The sequence below is a fragment of the Phocoena phocoena genome, chromosome 20, assembly GCF_963924675.1.
Source record: "Phocoena phocoena chromosome 20, mPhoPho1.1, whole genome shotgun sequence".
In the NCBI taxonomy this organism is placed as follows: Eukaryota; Metazoa; Chordata; class Mammalia; order Artiodactyla; family Phocoenidae; genus Phocoena; species Phocoena phocoena.
Genome location: NC_089238.1, coordinates 17,067,387 through 17,088,272, shown reverse-complemented (window position 1 = coordinate 17,088,272; position 20,886 = coordinate 17,067,387).

Below are 20,886 nucleotides of genomic sequence, written 5' to 3'. Positions count from 1 at the left end.
TAACTTTAATGAACCTCAACTTATCAATTCTTTCTTTCATGGATCATGCTCTTGGTGCTAGATTTAAAAAGTCATCGCCAAAGCCAAAGGGCACTAAGGTTTTTTCCTAGGTTATATTCTAAGGGTTTTATAGTTTTGTGTTTTATATTAAGGTCTATGAAGACCTAGTTTTTTGTTGTTGTTGTTTTTGCGGAACACGGGCCTCTCACTGTTGTGGCCTCTCCCGTTGCGGAGCACAGGCTCCGGACGCACAGGCCCAGCAGCCATGGCTCATGGGCCCAGCCGCTCCACGGCATGTGGGATCTTCCCGGACCAGGGCACGAACCCGTGTCCCCTGCATCGGCAGGCGGACTCTCAACCACTGCGCCACCAGGGAAGCCCCAAGACCTAGTTTTAATTGCAAACCCCAAGGGGTGGAAATTGTCAACACCTGGAACACCTCACGTGGAAATAATAATAATTGAAGGCCGAGTTGCAGTTGAAAACACCCATGACAAGTGTGGCAGGTGAGATCTAATCCTCCTGGAAAGATGGCAAGTTCTTTCAGACAGAGGTGCCAGAGATTTCTCCCCTAAGGATATGCTGCTTCTCCTTCATGTTTCCTGACTCCTTTTCAGCCACGAGGGGAGTTAATCTTATCAGGGAAAGAGGCAGGGACAGAAATATTCCTGCTTGCGAGCTGAGGATCACTTCCATCCCCATCCTCAGTGTCATTCCCACCCCCACAGGACGGGCAGGAGAAGAGAAGGGAAATCCATCCTACTGCTTCAGGTGATGAGGAGCTGAGGAAAAAAGAAGGGGTGAACAAGAATTTCGGATTATTATTTGTTCGGGGTTAATTTTTTTCTGCTGCACTGTTGTTTCTTTGCGTCTGATTCCAAGAAAAGGACAGACTCCAAGGAGGGGCTCTGGAGAGATGACACTTCCGTACCCCTGCAGGACTACTTTGCTTGGAGGTGGGGCCCGGAAAGGGATGCTGCGGAGGCTGGCAATGGAGGCTGGAGGTTTGCAAGGAAAGTTTTTCTTGTGGATGTAAGGCTTGAGCAAAGACGTCCTGGGACGGGGGCTGGATCTTTTGATCTCCAAGGCAGCCCCAAACCTATTCAGGGAAAAATACACCCTCAGGGCTTCCCTGGTGGCGCAGTGGTTGACAGTCCGCCTGCCGATGCAGGGGACATGGGTTTGTGCCCCATTCCGGGAAGATCCCACATGCCGCGGAGCAGCTGGGCCTGTGAGCCATAGCCGCTGGGCCTGTGGAGCTTCTGGCTCAGGTGACCCTCTCCAAGGAGGAGATTCCAGAGCTCTCTGTTGAAATGTGCTAAGTCTGAAGTACCTTGGGGATGTCTGAAAAGCAATGTGTTTCTTGTAAAGCCCCAATAAGTGAGAGCAAGGGCTTCCTGTTTCCTGGGAGCACCCAGGGTTCTAGCTGGTAAGGGGCAAGCATGGAGATAAGTGGTCCAGCAAAGACACTTCTTCTTTACCAATCTTAGTATTAAAATCCCTCTGATGGTCCAATGGGCCTTGGGCCAAAGGCAGGAAAGAGTTCATGAAAAAACTAAAAATAATTCGCTTATTTCTTAGCTAGGCTGGCTTTGCTCAAGTCTTGGCAAAGGAAGAAGAAAAAAACAAAAAACAAAATAACTTGAGAGCAGAAATCCATGGCAACAAGCAACTTCTGTTTATGGATAGCATCCCAGGGAAACTGTCTGGCTGTGATAGAACAGAAGTGCATGTGAAGTCATACGTATCCATTTACTTTCCTCTGATTGAGCAAAAGAAAATTCATACCTGTTCTATCTATTCATGAGAAATACATTCTTATATTTTTGTTTGACAAGACATATGCCATATTGTTTCAGGAGTTTTGAACAAAGATGATAACATACCACTCTGATTGCTGACCTAGATTGCAAACTGGCTTTCTATAGCCTGGGCTACCAAGAAGAAAGGGGGACAGGATGAAAGGGGTGGGTGTTCATAGGTGGAGGTTCTAATTTCTAATTAAAACTCCTGTCACTTTTTCACTTAAACTGTTGACTGCCCTCCTTGATTCTCTTTTTAAATTATAACTGGTTTCAGACATACAGAAAAGCAAAGTGATCCACATTCCATGATCTCTAAATATTTTAAACACATTTTAGAATCTCTTTCAGTTTGTTCTATTATTTCCAGTTCCTGGAATGTCAATTTCTCTGTCGGAGCAGACTCTCTCTCGTGGTGGTTTGTAATTTATTATTGTGAACTCAACTTCAGCAGGGGTTCCTTTGGGAGTCTCATGTGCCTTGATTGCAAAACCAACATAACTGGAAGTGGTGTGACCCTCCCATCTAAGACCCTGAAGCTCTGTTCTCATTTCTGACCGGGCCCCCTCTCAGGATCCAGTAAAGAGTTCACTACAGATGTGTGTGTCTCAGAGAGCTGCACCCCACAAGTGACCACGTGTGCTTTTGAAGTCATCTCCCCTGCATTTGGCACTGGTGCCTGTCCTGAAAGACACCCCTTTCCATGAATAAGGACATTCACATTTCACATCTTCCGCTTCCTCCTGTCGGGGCTTCTGGCCAATCAACACTTTTATCCATCAATATTCCTCCCAAGCTAAAGAAATGCCTCTCACACCATAGAGGCAAATAGGAGCTGCTTTATGGATTTTGCTGGCACTGTCCATATTCCTGTTTTACAGTCTGGAAGTTGTAAACAATTAGAAAACCATGCTCCAAAGGAGTGTGACTAGAAGGGAAACTCTTTACTATGCTAATTTATCTTCCCTTCCATAGACTCACAGAATAGTCTGACTTTATCCATAACACACCACACTCTCTCTGGCTGCCATGGGGGAGTCAGCCAAGCAAGACTGAAGAGATGGATGACAGGGAGATGGATGAGGGAAGGACCACCAGAAGCCTTGGAACCTGGAATGGGAGGCAAGAAATGAGGAGAATGAACAAGAATGGCCATTCTTGATTAGGGGAGGATGACTATGGAAGTCTAGAAAAGGAACGTTCCAGGGAAGCCAGAGCAGCGGGATAGAGGAGGGGAGGGCAGAGATGGGAACAAGGCTCTGGGCAGGTGTGCAGTGTGGGGTGGGAGCCCAGGAGGCAGGCAGGTGTCCTTTAGATGATGTAAGAGGTCAACGCTCTGAGGCCACATTATCTGACAAGCAGGGTTCGGGCTTTGGCCAGAAGGTTACCATCATTTTGGCCCCTCCAGGGTGGGGAACCCTCAGGCTCTGACTCCACTGTTCCCATCCCCATCAACCCTGCTGACACAGTGTATCACATGAGGGGGATGCCTCGAACTGGAAGACATTTCCGGCTCAGTGATACAGCGCCTTAGGAAAACTGGTACCAAGCCAGGGTCCCTGGGCCTGCTCTGCTCAACCAGTATTCCCTCTTAAGGATGCTTAAACCTCTTGGACCACTTAGGTGAAATGAGAGCTCCTGCCTACAGGGTTGGGGCCAGAAGAAGGAGGGGGAGCAAAATCCCAGAGACAGGAACAGTGGTGGGGCAACAGAGCCACATGAGGGCCTGTTACCCAAAAAGGACTCTGCCTGTAGCACAAACTGCAGGATGGGGTATCTGTAATCAGGACCAGGTGACTGGGGGCGGGGGGCACCTGACACGCACACCCACCCCTGAGGATACCTAGATTTGGGGATAGGAGGCGAGACTTTCAGAACCAGTTTTGAGCCCTCAGGTTCTAATCAATTTTCCAAGTACTGAACACATTCAAATGGTGAGGTTTTCACCCTGGGCCAGGGGCTGCACACGGTTTAAGTGCACATTACATCTCAATGCACGCCTGTGGCCGGCTCCCGGTTACTCCCCAGGATCTAAGGAACACGTGCCCGCCGTTCATCTGTTTCTCAGCGAGTATTCACAGAGAGTCTTCCAAGTTGCGGAGTGGTTCCAAACGCAAAGAGTCAGTGTGAATGGGACAGACCAAGACGCTGACCAATCCGTCCTCATGAGATTCACATTCAGGCAGGGAGAGATAATAGAACAATAAATAAACAAGATACCTTCAGAGAACAAAGAGTGCTATAAAGAAAATAATACATGTTAATGGTATATAAAGTGACTGGGGCAGGTGCGGGAGGTGGGACACAGCTGGTGATGGGAAAAGCACCTCTCACAAGGTGGGTTTGAGCTGTGATCGGAATGACAAGGAGAAGCTAACCAAGAAGATCAGAGGGAAGAAGTTTCCAGGCAGGGAAATCGCAAGTGCAAAGGCCCTGGGGCAGGAAAGGGCTTGAGCAGTTCCAAGGGCGGAAGAGACCAGGGTGGCTGAAGCCTTTGGGAAGGAGGAGAGTGGAACAGAGAGGAGAGGCAGGCCTCGGGCCACGTTAACAGCTGAAGTCTATTCTGAGCGCAGTGGGAAACCCTTAGAGGGTTTGAGGTTGGGGCGTGACATGCCAAATCATCTTTTAAAAAGTCCCCTCTGGCTGGGTGTGGAGAATGGGTTCTGGAGGACAATAGAATGACAGGGTGCCAGTGGAAGCTATCACATTTGTCCAGGTGACCAGGGATGGAGCCCTGAGCTAGGATGGCAAGGGGAGATACACAGTGCGAGCTGGTAAAGAAACCTGTTGCACGTGGTTTGACCTACTACTTCCCAAACTGTCTTGAAGATGGAACCCTTTTATCCTGTAGCCTATTCCTGTAGCATGGGTGTTTTCCGTTGGAAAATATGGCTGTTTGCTCTGCCCATTTCAGCTAAATTTTCATTCATGAAAGCCATCTTCTTTGTTGGTTTTGCCCCTGCCAGTTGGTCTGGGTGTGAAATTATACTATATCTACTTGACTGCACAAGTCAATTGGTCCAGAATCTTGGGGCATGTAGGCACTGCTTCTTCTGAATTTTTTAACAGAAGGGTTCAGAAAAGAATTTAGAAGACTACCCAAACCCCGACTCAAACATTCATCGTTCACTGATAACAGGTTTCTGATAACGGTCCCTGCCCATAAGCAGACTCCTATCTCTGCACTCAGGTATTTTAGATGCCTGTAGGATCAGCAGAACTCTGCAAAAGTAACATTCCCACGAAGGTTAAACAGTGACTTGAAGAGCAAATTATACACTTTTAAAATGCAGGCCATTATTCTAATCAGAATAATTACTAATAGTATATGTGCCAAGACAAAGGTGAAATTCAAGAGATACAATTTGCCTGTGGTGGGATCCATTATCATACCTCACTGCCGTGCACTTCCTTCGTTACCAGGAGCAATAGATTTTGCACTAAAGATTCTCACCTAAATCCTACTGTTATACATTATCTGCAAAACATGACACGAATGTAAGCATCTTTGAAAACACATGTACACATGTTAATAGTGGGAAAATAAACTCAACTGAAATCAGCAAAGTCGCCGCTCTTCAGGGAGTGATCAAAAGGTAACAGCAAATAAAGATGCAGAGCCACCTTCCACAGTCAAGATGCTTTACCATCCCACACTGTGGCTGGGACTAATGCCTGATGATGTCAAGGGCTCCTGGGACGGCAGTTCAACGGATTCTGGCTCCAGGCTCAGATCTGCTGCCGAGCCTGAGGACACATTTTAAAGCCCATCCTGACTGCACACAAAACACATCTCACGCTTCCAGATTGCCATTGTATTTGGGAATTAAATCAATTGCTTCAAACTGTATCCTTGGATATACCATAACAGAAATATCTTGAAATATGCTGTGCTCACATTACTGGGGCCTGCTAGAATGTATACATTAAAACCCAGTGATGACAACTGGGAAAGCCCACTGAGTTCGGCCCCAACCTGTGAGATTACACTCTTGTTCTGTTAATAAATGGACAGGAACAAGGAGATGTTTTTTGTTGTTTTTTGATGCATTTCAAAGGCCAAACAGAAGGAAATGCTTAGTCATGAGACATAGAAGAAATCATGCACATTCACACAGGCCGGGCTCACCTCCCCACTTGCGGAAAGAGCTCAAGTGAGTTCACCTCGTGGCCTTTCAAGGGCTGGAAGCTACTGATGCTATTCGGTTCTCTGCCTTTGCCTCAGCTGAGCCAGCTTGTCTCTGCATCTGTGGCAAAGAAAGAAAGTTGTCCTCCACATTCCAAGAACACACGTGTACTTGTGACCCATGGGGGAACACAGCCTCAGCACGCACTTTCCTGAGACTTTTGCAGCAGGACAAAACTGTGAGTTTTTTTTTTTGCTGTTGTTGTTCTTTTAATAAATTTATTTATGTACTTATTTTGGCTGAGTTGGGTCTTTGTTGCTACGTGCAGGCTTTCTCGAGTGGGGGCTACTCTTCGTTGCAGTGTGCAAGCTTCTTATCGCGGTGCCTTCTCTTGTTGTGGAGCACAGGCTCTAGGCATGCGGGCTTCAATAGTTGTGGCACGTGGGCTCAGTAGTTATGGCTCGCGGGCTGTAGAGCGCAGGCTCAGTAGTTGTCGCGCACGGGCTTAGTTGCTCCGTGGCATGTGGGATCTTCCCGGAGCAGGGCTCGAACCCGTGTTCCCTGCATTGGCAGGTGAATTCTTAACCACTGCGCCACGAGGGAAGCCCCAAAACAGTGGTTTAACTGAGACTTCTCATGTGATTTTAGATCGTAACTCTTAACGATGGTTTTCACTTCTGGAAACATTGGTGCTTTTATAAGAATTCTGTTAGCAGTTGCATCACAGAGAGATGCTAGCAGGCCAACCATGGGATCAAGCTTCGTTTGCTGGCACATCTCAACTTATCCCCTCCCCGGGTTTCCTCCTCTACTCCTGGAACCTCAGGTGTCCAGGAGCCAAAGAGGACTCTCGTGGGTTGGTTGAGAGTCAAGCTTTCCCTAGGGACTGGCATGACGAGGAGCTGAAGTGTCTATAAGGATACATTCAGGTGCTCGGGCGGGGACAGGGGTAACCACTGTCTGCGTCCTAAGCAGGTGCCAGCCCCACTGCCTGGATCGCTCAGGGGGGCCGACACAGAGCCAGCTCAGGGTGGCTGGATGCAGGTGGAGAAGGGGAGGTGTGGGCGACGATGGGGTGTTGTGGGGCATAGCGTGGGTAGCAGCTGATACTCAGGTGCTGAGAAGGATGAGTCCCAGGGAAGCTGGCCTGGCTGCAGAGGGGACAGAGGGTGTAGTGAGAACCAGTGGGCTCCAAGGCTGGGCTTAGGGATGCTCAGAGAAACCCGAGACGGTGCTAGTAGCAGATAGCCGGAAGACCACCGCCCAGAAGGAAGCATGTTGCTATTACACAGAATAAGACTCTGGAAGGGCAAGGCCAACAACTCATCTCAATGGCACGGCCGCACCTTGACCGCAGATAAAGGTAGCAAATCATTCCTAACAGCGGCAGTTCAAGAAACTGAGGTGGGGCTGGCGGCCAAATAGGAGGCTGTCTCACCCTCCCCGTGGCCCCTACATTGCCATCAAGGGAGGTGGGTGGGAAGCGGTCTTCCTGACTAATCTCCCTCCCCGCAAATGCAGGAGGATCACGTTCCAGGCCTCTGTGGCTGGGCTTCAGCCCTCTCCCTCAAGCAGTGCCGCCAGGGGCCTCAGCAGGCTCAGACACACTTCCAGCTGGCTCCAGCCTGAATCAGAAACTCCAGCCCTGATCCTGAGGATGGCTGGGGCGTTAAGTGGGAGCTCAAGGCAAGGTCTGGACCCAGTTTCTTCAGTAAGAATTGTTTACACTGAAGCTTTCTCAGGCTTCACAATCTAAAGCTTAGCACGGAGATCAAACTCAGTGATTTAAAAAAAAAAAAAAAAAAGAAGAAGAAGAAAGGAAGAAACTTCTGAAACGTCTTTCTGGCAAGTAACACTTTTTATCTGCAGGTTTACAACTTCCAGGGATGTTCCGAATTCAGCCCACAAGGGTGCTGAGTGCAGCTCCAACCACAGACATCCTCAGAACTCAGGACCTGGACAAAGGAAAGGGGGACCCCCCGGAAGTGTCCTTGGGGCGGAGACAAAGTCCACAAGCCCTTTCTCCACCAGCAGCTCATGGCCGGTTTTCATCTGGAATATCTTTGGCCCACATCCAGATTAAATGCCAGTTAGAAAGCTCTGGCCACTCGCTCTTTCTGGGCAGACGGCAACAGAGGTGAGCTCTAATCATTTACAAAGGTCACGATCGGGAGCCAGCCCCGGAGCGGTCATTTAAAATTCGATTGATCCCTATTTGTAGTCAAGGAAAGAAAATGGGCACTTGGACTGTATTGTAATTATGGGGCTTCCAGGCAACCGTAAATAGATGTGCAATCTTGATACTAGCAAATACCTGGGAGAAGAAATTATGACTCTGGTAGAGCACGTTGCTAGGAAAGGTTGAAGATAAAATTGTGCGTAAAAAAAAAAATCAATCATCTTTTAGCTAATTTGCCCTGCTCACCACCCATCAGGGTTATCACAATTGTCAGATGTGTGCTGAATATATTAAGATGAGGGTCTACTTGTTAAAAATGATCACCTAGAAAGCAAAGGCCTCAAATGGCAGTGGGGACCCTGGAGAGCTGACACTGGGGTCTGGGTGGGTCCGGGGGCCTTGAGTACAAAGGAGGGGCCTCTTGCTGAGAGACAGGGAAGTAGGGGAACCAGCATCAGCTCTCATGTCTGAGATGCCCCCCGCCATGGGCACAGCAAACACCAGCCCCATGCCCACCCTGCTGATGACTGGGGAGAAAGACATCTGGAAGGAGGAAGGTCTGCTTGTCCTGTGAGTGGCAGTAGGAGAGTGAGTAGCTGGCACATTCTGTGCTGCTTGGTTACAGAGGACTGGGCCTGGCACTTTGACATCCATAACCTTAACCCTCACTACGACCCACTGGAGATAAGTATTATCAGCCCCCTTTACTGATGGGAAAACGGAGGCAGGGCGAGGTTCAGAAATGTGACCGAGGTCACATGGAGGCAAGTGGCTGAGCAGTGTCCAGAGTCAGCTGGAGGTAGAGACCAGGGTATCTGGGTGCCTCACCCCACTCCGGCCGAGGTTGCCCTAGCACCTCTGAAAGAGCTGAGGGCAGGGACTGGCTGCACCCACTCTCCAAGTCTGCCTCTGCCTCTGTTCCACACCCCTGGAGAATCTCTCTCTTGCTTTGCCTCTCTAGGAACCTACAAGGCACCGAGCATAAAATGATACTGGTGGGAATTCCCTGGCAGTTCAGTGGTTAGCATGGCATGCTTTCACTGCCAAGGCCCCAGGTTCAACCCCTGGTTGGGGAGCGCGGCCAAAAAACCCCAAAAAAACCCACACGATATTGGCTGGACGGCAAACATTCCCCACGGGGGCTGGAGGGCCTTCTGTCTTTCTTCCGAGCTGAGTCTACCTTATGAGAAGCAAGGCTGCTACGGTCTGGAGAGTTTGTTTCTGCTTGGGGATGGTCTCTAACATCTGCCCCCTCTCGTCAATCCCACCTTCTAAGGTCAGTATACACAGTGCCTTGGCATCCCAGGAGCTCCGTGATGGCTGCCAGTGGGATGAGCAGTGCCTCACTCAGGAGTGAGGTATATTAAACCAAGGTAGCCCCTTCTCCATGTGGAATCAACAGTTCTAGGACACAGGTGGTAGGCTGGGTGCTGAGGAAAGGGCACGCCTGTCAGCCAGGTGAAGGTATCAAATGGAGAGCCTTTCTGAAATTGACCAGCCACTGCGGGGTAAACCTCTATAAGGGCTCAATATCATACCCAAGTAATGCTACTTCTAAAAATCTATTCCAGGGAAAATTTCAGGGAGTAGATAGAGATTTATGCACATTGATCACAGTGTTGTACATAATGTGAAAAATTGTGAAGAGCTTAAATAGCCAACATTTGGGATTGATCAAGTGAATTATGGCATCTGCATATGGCATTATAGTGTTTTATATAGAGTTTCTCGTGATATGGGGAAATGTTTATGACATAAAGCTACACAACCACAGCAACAAAAACCCAAGTATCAAATCATAGAAAACCTTATAATGAAAAATTCATAGATAACTATGAGGATTATGGGTGATGTGGTTCTGCTTTCATATACTTTAGTTATTTTCAAAATTGTCTACATTTAGTTATCCTCCACGGGTGGCTGGCGTCCAGGCCTGGGCTAGGGTCCAGCCAGGCCACAGCGACCCCGGGAAGTCCAATTTGGGTTCATCGGAAGGTGCTTTTCTTCCTCTAATTTTTTTTTTTTTTTTTTTTTTTTTTTGCGGTACGCGGCCATCCCACTGCCGTGGCCTCTCCCATTGCGGAGCACAGGCTCCGGACGCGCAGGCTCAGCGGCCATGGCTCACAGGCCCAGCCGCTCCGCGGCATGTTGGGATCCTCCCGGACCGGGGCACGAACCCATGTCCCTGCACCGGCAGGCGGACTCTCAACCGCTGCACCACCATGGAAGCCCTCTTGCTCGTTTTTAATGTGGTAAAATGCACATAGCATAAAATGTGTCATCTTAACCATTTCTAAGTGTACAATTCAGGGGCATTAGGTACATCCACATTGCTGTGAAGCCATTACTGCTATCCATTTCTAGAACTATTTTAACATCCCAAACAGAAACTGTGTCCACTGAACAATAACTTTCTATTCCTCCCTCCTCCCAGCCCCTGGGAACCTCTGTTCTACTTTCTGTCTCTATGGATTTGCCTGTTCTAGGCACCTCATACAATATTTGTCCCTTAGTTTCTGGCTTCTTTCACTTAGCATGACATGTCTTCAGGGTTTATCTAAACTGGCACACTCACCCTGCCCTTACTTCCATTTAGTCCTCATTGAACTCAGGACGGGAGGGGCTGTTCCCATTCCACAGCTGAAAGAACTGAGGCTCACAAGGGTAGAGTGGGGTCTTTTCCTTGGTTTGACTGAGTCCATCACTTGCTGCTGGCACCAGGACACCTGCCATCAGTGGTCCAGAGTCAGACAAGGAGCAGTGATCTGGCCTCTTTGCCGCAAATACCTATGCTGAACTTAAGTGATTGCGTATCTCCCTCACCAAAACCAGAGAATAAAAGGGACATTCTCCCCAAATACTTTCTGGAGGTCACTAGGGTCTGGCACAAGAATCCCACCCTTTGTGGGCAGCGGGTCTCTAGCCGGACCCTTCCCAAAGCACAGCTCTGCACCTGGCTCTCCAACCTTCCTCCCCACCCTTGGGCGTAAGGTGAGCAGACACCCTCCCTCCCCATCTGCCACCCTTCCCCTGCAGCATCTCCAGACTGAGGAAAGAGCCTGGGTGCAGTCCCGCTGGGAACCATCTCACATTCTCCCTCCACATCTGTCCTCAAGAGGGATGTGGTGAGGGCTGTGGCAGCAGGGTCTAGCTGTCCCAGGAACAGGTCTTCTCTCAGTGCTGGCCTTTTGCTCCTGCCCTGAGCTTTCGCACTCTGAAAGCTACATTCCAGTCACCGGCAGATTGTGAAAAGCCTACCTCTATTAACGGTACGTTTTCCAGTATGGAGGTTTCTCAAAAAACTAAAAATAGAACTACCAATGATCCAGCAATTCCACTCCTGGGAATATATGTGAAAAAAACCAAAAACCCCTTAGTTGAAAGATACATGCATCCCTATGTTCATAGCAGCATTATTTACAATAGCCAAGATATGGAAGCAGCCTAAGTGTCCATCAACAGATGAATGAATAAAGAAGATGTGATACACACACACACACACACACACACACACACACACACACACACACAATGGAATACTACTCAGCCATAAAAAGAATGAAATTTTGCCATTTGCAGCAATATGGGTACACTTGGAGGGCATTATGCTAAGTGAAATAATTCAGACAGAGAAAGACAAATACTGTATGATATCACTTATATGCAGAATCTAAAAAATACAACAAACTAGTGAATATAACGAAAAGTAAACAAACTCACAGATGTAGAGAACAAACTAGTGGTTACCAGTGGGGAGAGGGAAGCGGGGAGGGGCAATATAGGGGTAGGGGAGTAAGAGGTACAAACTATTAGGTACAAAACAAGCTACAAGGATATATTGTACAACATGGGGAATATTTTATAATAACTATAAATGGAGCATAACCTTTAAAAATTGTGAATCACTATATTGTACACCTGTAACTTATATCATATTGTACAACTATACTTCAATTTAAAAACAAAAGTTCGCTTTCCACAGCCCAATCACAACAGCTCATTAACTGATGGAGTCCTCCTAACCAAGTCTAATACCTGCCAACAACACACACCTCATAGAATACATTGACTGATGCCAGGCAATTATCAAGTTTCTTCTGTATTTAATACAACACATTGCATCGTTACTGTGGCACAATCACCTTAGAAGATGGTAATTTTTGTCCTTCTGTGTATCATTTTGATCCTAGGACATCCAGACAGGCCTTTCCCTGCAATGCCCGTCTTTGCCAAATCTCTCCCACCGTCCCCAGCTTGGACCACCATGGGGCCTCTTCACTAGCTTCCGTGCCTTTGCTCTTGCCCTCTTTGAGTCCATTTTCCCCATGAATGCCAGAGTGACCTTTTAAATACGTAAATCAGATAATGTCATTCCCTGCTTCAGAAGTTCCAATGGTTGCACACGGTAACTAGCCTCACCTCAAGCCCCCTATGGCCTACTGATGGTGCCCTGAGTGGTGTCACCCAGCAGCCTCCTGGCCTTGTCCCCTCCAGGCACACGGCTTCCCCCTCTCCCTCGAACACCCACCCCAGGGCCTTTGCACTGGCACGTCCTCCCCCAGTTCTCTGCCCAGCTGGGTCCTTCCCATTCCCTGCAGTCACAGCAGTTGTCACCTCCTCAGAGAGGCCTTCCCTAACTAGTCCAGCTGAAGTAGCCCTGTCACTCGCTATCACATCACCCTGATTTATTTCTTCGTGCTTCTTAATCAGTATCTGAAATTATTTTATTTGCGTTACATGTTTACAGCATCTGAAATTATTGTGCTTTTTATTACATGTTTACTCTCCGGGGACAGAAGCTTAGTGTGTGTTGATAATGGTCACATCTCCAGGGACTATCATGGATTAGGCACTCAGTAATGCTTGTTGACTGACTGACAGAATAAATTTTTTTTTTAAGTTCTCCTTTTACTCCAACTCTCCCTCAGCCCCTGTCTTACGGTTCTCCTTGAAGGGACTGTCCTCAGCTATAGGCTCCACTTCACCATCCCCCCACTCACGCCCGCACCACTGCCGTTAGATTTCGTCCCTCTGCTCCTCTGCAGCTGGTCTCGCCAAGATCACCTCACCCACTCCAGGGCCCCTCAGTCCTGCCCCAGCTCAACCTGCCTGTGTGCCCCGGCGTGCGCAAACCCAACCCGCTGCTGACTACACTCTGTGTCCCCCACCCCCTACTCCTCTTACGTGATCCCCTACTCCCCCACTCGCCCGAGCAGGAAACTCAGGAGCCTGGGGCAGACACTTTCTGTGTCCTAGCCGCATCCCTGGGCACACCTGATTTCGGCACAGCAATTGTGAATGGTCCCAGGCACACGGCCTGGGTCCCACATCGAAGGCACCCCTCAGCATCCATCAGATTTTTCAGTGGCCACAGGAGGCCACTCAACAGGAGATAGTGTGTCAACTTGACCGGGCCATGGAATGCCCAGATATTTGGTCAAACATTATCCTGGGTGTGTCTGTGAGGGTGTTTCTGGATGAAGTTAACACTTGAACTGCTAGACTGAGTAAAGCAGGTGGCCCTCCGCAGTGTGGGCAGCCCTCATCCAGTCTGTTGAAGGTCTGAATGGAACAAAAAGGCGGACCTTCCTGAGAGTGAGAGAGAATTCCTCCTGCCTGTTTGAGTTGGGAACATCAGGTTTTTCCTGCCTTTTCTTAAGTTGAAACATCAGCTCTTCCTGGGTCTTGAGGCTGCTGGTCTTCAGTGGTCTTCCACCCCAGTGGCTGTCCTGGGCTCCAACTGGCTGACTGCAGATCTTGGGGCTTGTCAGCCTCCATAATCACATGAGCCAGTTCATCATAAAATACGTCTCTCTCTCTCTCCCTATTTATTTATTTTTGTTACATTTAACAAATATATAGAGACATTATATATATATATGTACATATGAGAGAGTTACTGTGATGAATGTTTAATATATTTAGATGAAATATAATGAATATACAGCTCATTTGTTCTGTTTCTCTGGAAAACCCTAATACAGGCAACCGTCAACCACTGGGAGATGGGCGCTAGTTGATAGGTGCCCCAGCTTCCTGTCCTTCTGAGGGACGATTCAGAGGAGTATTCTACATGGTTCCTCTGCCCACTGCAGTCACCAACTCACTCACGCACCTTCACAGGAGTCTCCTCCTTCCCTGTGCCCTCCCTCTGCTTCCTGGGCCTGCTCCTGTACCTCTAGCTGAATCTCAGGCTTGATTTCAGCAGGACTCAGCCAGGGGACCTCCTAGATGCCTCCCATCCCCACAGCAAACACATCCACTCAGTCTCCAGACTGGTAGGCTCTACCCCTAAGGCCCTCTGACACTGTCTGTATTAGTTTCCTGTGACCACCGTAACAAGTCACCACAAATCTTGGGCACGGGGTCTGGGGGTGGGGGGGAGGAGGTTAAAAAGAACAGAAATGTATTCTCTCACGGTTCTGGAGTGGAAGTTAGAAATCAGTATCCCTGGGCTGAAGCCAAGGTGTCAGCAGGGGCACACTCCTTCCCAAGGCTCCAGGAAAGAATCTGGTCCGTGCCTCTTCTTGTGGCTGCTGACATTCCTTAGCTTGCGGCCACATCCCTCCTGCCCTTGCTTCTATGGTCCCGTTGCCTCCTTTTCTACCTGTGTCAAATCTCTCCCTGCCTCCTTTTTATAAGTAGACATGTAACTGGCATTTGCGGCCCGCCTGGATAATCCAGGATAACCTCCCATCTCAAAATCCTTAATTTAATCAGGCCTGCAAAGTCTCTCTTTCTCTCTCTCCTATATAAGGTAATGTTCACAGGTTCCAGGGATTAGAATCTGATATCTTTGGCGGGGGGCATTTTTCACCCTCTACAAGTCTCCCCATCATTCTTCCCATGAACTATTATGAACAGCCTCCTGTCCAGCCCCACCAAATCCATTCTCCAGGCTATAATCAGAGACACTTTTCTAAAGGCAAACCTGCTCAGGTAGCTCCACACTCACAGCCCTGGAAGGCTTTCTGTTGCCTGCAGGACAGGGTGCCCACTGTGGAGCCAAAGCCCCACCCACCTCTGCACTGCCCCTCGCAGCTCCAGGCTCAGACACCTTGGGGACTAGGACTGCTGTCAGGAGGGAATGCAGATACCAGAATTTTTAGAAAACCCAAAAATCCAGGTTGGGCTCGGTTTGGTTTTGAATGTGAAACCGCTCAGTGTTTAAATGTTGGCAGCTAATTTAAAAAGAAAATGTAACACATCGCAGGCCACCCAAAGCAGTCTTCAAGCTGTTCCCTTTCAACCTCTGCCCAGCAGCTGCAGGACGTGCTCCTTTCTGGCCTCAGGCATCTCCTGATCTCCCCGTTTTGCTGGAAGCACTCCCCTGACCACCCCAATACACTCCTTGTCTGACTATCCCCTGCTTTCCTTCTGGTGGACTAACTCCTGTCATAGCTGACAATCCTCCTCCAGGGTTGGTGCCCGCCCATGGGACTCTGTCTCCCACCAGACTATGAGCACCTCAAAGCTAAGAGCAAATCCTCCCCTTTCTTTTCTTTTCTTTTTTTTTAATACCATTTTAGTTTCTTATTAATTTATTTTTGGCTGCATTGGGTCTTCATTGCTGTGTGCGGGCTTTCTCTAGTTGCAGCGAGCAGGGGCTACTCTTCCGCTGCGGTGCGCAGGCTTCTCATTGTGGTGGCTTCTTCTGTTGCGGAGCACGGGCTCTAGGCGCGTGGGCTTCAGTAGTTGTGGCACGTGGCTCAGTAGTTGTGGCACATGGGCTCGGTTGCTCCGCGGCATGTGGGATCTTCCCGGACCGGGGCTCAAACCCGTGTCCCCTGCATTGGCAGGTGGATTCTTAACCACTGCACTACCAGGGAAGCCCAGTCTTTTAAAAAAAATATTTATTTACTTATTTATTATTTATTTTTGGGTGCATAGGGTCTTCGTTGCTATGCACAGGCTTTCTCTAGTTGCGTTGAGCGGGGCCTACTCTTCACTGTGGTGCGTGGGCCTCTCACTGCGGTGGCTTCTCTTGTTGCGGAGCACGGGCTCTAGGCACGTGGGCTTCCGTAGTTGTGGCACCCGGGCTCAGTAGCTGTGGCTCGCGGGCTCTAGAGCGCAGGCTCGGTAGTTGTGGCGCACGGGCTTTGTTGCTCCGTGGCATGTGGGATCTCCCCAGACCAGGGCTCAAACCCGTGTCCCCTGCATTGGCAGGCGGATTCTTAACCACTGCGCCACCAGGGAAGCCCAATCCTCCCCTTTTTGTTAGAGAACCTCACAAATAGGGAGTGCTCAGCAGATAGTTGTAGAATTATGAATATGTCCTCACGTTTAAGAAAGCATCAAACATTTTATTTTCAGAGCAGAGCCACAGATTCACCAAATTTGGAAATATAAATATGGGTTAAAGTTGTTTCAAAATGAGTCTTTCAGTTCAGAATTCAAGATTGCTTGGTCTATCGCAGCAAAGGGCAGACAGGAAAAAACAGATGCTGCCTGCATTTTATGGGCAGATTCACTAGGCACTGATTTGTACACAGTTCGCTGCAAGCACTTAGCAGCCTTCTGTAGCTGGGATACCTGCATCCATCTGCACACACGTTGATGCCCCTATATCCCAGCTCATCAATACTACTGTGGTAAGGTTAATCATTCTTATGAGTGTGAATGACACTCACTTACCTGCTTTGTGTACACCAACTTGACCTCACCTGCCATTGTATCATCCCCAACCCTCTACTAGGAAGGAGGTGGGTGTCACCACTTCAGATAAATCATGCTAGGAGTTTATACTCATATTATTACTGCAAAAGAACACCACAGAGTTTAGAATTCTTCCTTCACCCCAAAAAGTCCATTAAAAGAGTTAATTTTACAATAGCCAATACAAAGTAAGAAGGCTGAATTTTAGAAGTCAAAGTGTAAAATCAACTAGAGCATTGTAAAGGTGGATATTGGGAGGGCAGGGGGTATATATTTGGCCTAAACAAGCTAGATCAGTCACTCCGAAACAGTTCAGCACCTTTGCACTTTCCAAATTATCTACCATCAACACACATTACCTTTAGAATCAAGCAAAGGATGACATTTTTAAATGTGTGGAGAAACTACTAATCAATTAGCAGAGGCTTCCCAAGAATCCATGGTGCTGCTGGACTTGGTACCACTGGGGCAACAGGAGGTGGGCAAGACTTGGCCCTCCTGGGACATGTCACAGACTTAGGAAGTTAGCACACCAACATGTGGCGCTCAGCCCGGAGGAGGGAGGGCGGCAGGGTGGTTGGTGGGCAAGCAGCAGGGTGAGGCCCATGGTGTGAGGGGGATCCAAGAGGTCTCATGTCCCAGGAGAAACCTTATGGGGCTTTCAGATGCTATTTTAATACTACTTTGATTTCACTGTGTGTGTGTGTGTGTGTGTGTGTGTGTCTGTCTGTCTGTGTGTGTGTGTGTGTGTGTCTGTGTTTCTACCTCTTCATTGTCTTGTAACTCATGTTACTGAAGCCAACGACTTGCTAAAGGAACAAAGTCTGGTGTTGTACAACTGGGTGTGGGAGGGGCTGGCAAAAGCTTCCTTTATAAGTTTAGATCTGATCCTGTTTCCCTCCGATCCTCTTACCCCTGGGACCCCACTGCAAACCCTCCAGGCTCATTCCCCGAGTTGGAACCTGAATAAATTCTAGCAGCTCCTGAACCCACAGTGCACGTTCACATCTCCTTTCTCCGCACATACTGTCCCTTGTTTAGAAAATCCTTCTTCACCATTTCAGTCTAATAAATCCTATTCATCCTGTAAAACTCAGTGCCAGTGTTACCTCTCCCGTGACACCTCCCTCTCCTGGCTGCTGCTTTGATACTTAACAGTGCGTCCTCTACATCTCTGTAAACACGCATCACTTCTGCCATCTCTTGTGAGCTTCTTAAAGGCATGAGACGGTGTCTTTTTCATCTCTGTATCCCTGGCTATTTGCACTAACCCCAGCAAAGGGCAGGTGCTCAAATCCCACTTGAGGAACTGATCTAGGTGTCTGGGAAGTGCTGTGTGAGGGCCCATGCTGCAATCTGGATCCTTGGTAAAATTCTCAAGGTCAAACTGGTGGAGGCTCTTGCAGAAGTAGCTTCTTTTGCCCATGAGATTCCTGGCAGGTCAGTATCCACCCTCACCACGCCCTCTACTCCCTATGTTTGATGGATCCTGCACCCAGGGCTGGAGCTGTGCAGAGGGCAGATGTGCCAAAGAGGCCAAGTGCACTTTCTGCATCCTCCTGTGAAGTCCTACAGACCCGCACGGGCTATTCCTGAGCCCAAACCCAGGCCTGTGGAGGCCACATACTGACCCCTCTGCCCCCTAGTCCCCGCCCGAGCTGGAGGCTGTAGCAGAGCCAACAGCAATGCTGTGCACCCAAGGTAGAATCCAGGGTAGAATGTTGGCCTTGGGGACCTGATTGGTGCCTCCCTCCCCTGCAGCCCTCTCTCGTCTGACTCACTCATCCTCCAGCCTTCCTGCCACTCACACCCCTGCAACAGGCCAGGCATTTCCACACCTTTGCATGCACTGTGCTCCCTGCCTGCAAGCCTTCCTCCACCTGGCCAGCTCTGCTCAGTCCCCAGCAGCCCTCACAGACATCCCTCCTCTGTGACCTCAGTCCCAACTCCCCTCCCCTGTGCAGTCTCCCCAGTGCCCACCACTCGGTGGTAATGATTTGCTTCTTCTCCGATTCTTTCTTCCACCCTCACGTGGTGTCCTGAGGACAGGGGTGACCTCTGTTGTCCCAGGGTTTCCCTCAGGACTGGGGCAGTGTTTTGTACGCAGCAAGTGCTCAATGCGTGCTTGTGGGCACAAAATCAGATATTGAGAATGGTGGGGAAAGCATCTAGAAAACAGTTACTCCAGTCTACGCCTTCCCCAGGAAGAGCAGGTATAAAATTCTTTCCTTTTTCTAAAGAAATATTTGCAAATCTTTTGCCAGAATCTCTGCAAGTGAGATGCTATGGATGAGGAGAAAGGTGAACCTCTTTAAGATATTAATTAACAGGGACTTCCCTGGTGGTGCAGTGGTTAAGAATCCGCCTGTCAATGCAGGGGACAAGGGTTCGAGCCCTGGTCCGCGAAGATCCCACATGCCGCACAGCAACTAAGCCTGTACACCACAACTACTGAGCCTGAGCTCTAGAGCCCGCGAGACACAACTACTGAGCCCACGTGCCAGAGCTACTGAAGCCCGTGCACCTAGAGCCTGTGCTCTGCAGCAAGAGAAGCCACCACAATGAGAAGCCCGTGCACCACAGTGAAGAGTAGCCCCCGCTCGCGGCAACTAGAGAAAGCCCACGTGTAGCAACGAAGACCCAACACAGCCAATAAAGATATTAACCACACAGACTGATAATGTGGCTAATGAACAGGCTTCTCAGCAGAGACAACCAGACCTGGTGGGGCTGAGCCCCATCCCTCTCTTTTTTTCATGGGAAAGCTACACCTTTACTACCCTCCTTTCAACCAATGAGAGTTCACTGCCTTTTTCTATTCTCCTTTAGCCATAATGCTTCAGTTTAACCAAGCAGTTGGAGAGAAGGCCACTGAAACTAATTTCCAAAGTGTTGTGCAGGTTGGAAAAGGAGGCAACATGGTGCTTAAAGGCACTACTGCTTCTGTGATGGCGTCCAAGCCAAACTATTAAATTTTTTATTTTTTAAAGACACACAATACATCTAAGATCTCAGTTCCAAGAAGTGGGGGTCTCTATTACAAAAGAACGTCTCCATCAAAATGACCTGCTGCGCCCTGTCTCTTCCTGAGCAGACAGGGGCCCGGGGGCGGCCGGGGAGAAAAAGCTGGTCAAACCCCCTCCTCAGAGGCCTGGGTTTCAGAGGCTTCCCTTCCTCTGACCAAGAGAACAACAAACCACCAGTCCAGACTCCGAGAGCTCAAAAGAAGCAACTGTGTTTCTCACTCAACACCCTCCTTTACCAGATGAAGGACACCGATTCATGGAGAGGAGACATATATTTCAGGCCATTTTTCATACACCGACAAGAAGTGAATTAGGAAATCATGTAAATACAATACACGAGTCATCCCTTCCTATTGATCACATGTAATTTACATCTTACAGAGAAGTGAATTCTTGCATTCTCACTCCACAAGGAAAATCTCAATGATTTATTCATTTCAAATGAAAAATAGAAGGTAGATGAGAAGAATGACTTCACAGACGCGTCGTTCTCGGGGCACTGGTGCGAGGCTCTCTCGCACACTGCCCGAAGGGCTCCGTGTGCAAGTCCCTCTAATTAACAAGGTGAATCAGGCAGCAGCTCTCTAATTAGTGAGCATGCCAAGCCAGTGGAAACAGGCAGGCAGACTGGTACACATAGCTGGCCAACAAAGGCACGGCACATTTCAAGTGAAAAATGCAGATTTCTTCTAAATAACTATGAAAAGTAAGACGGTTGGGGGGAAAAGAACACCTAATTTTAATTCGCATGTTTCATGTGTAATGTTCATTCATTCTCAGGGATAACCAGCTCCTTTGGTAAGACAGGGTTTGTGTCAGCCCTTTGTACAACCTTTCCAGGCAAAGCGTCACTAAAAACATGGGCATTTTTGCTTGAAATAAGAATCAACATCTTAGTTTGGGATATATGATCAATTTGCGTGTTTTAGTCTAGTAAGCAATACCTGCCATTTATCTTTATTTCTTGTTCTTCCAAAACTCAGAGATGTCTGATGGGAAACCCTCTCCAGAGATTTGCTCAGTGCTGTTCAGTCCCTCGGGACACATTGCAAGGAGCCCCCATAGGACAGAAACTGCTAGCACCTGCGCTCTCTAAA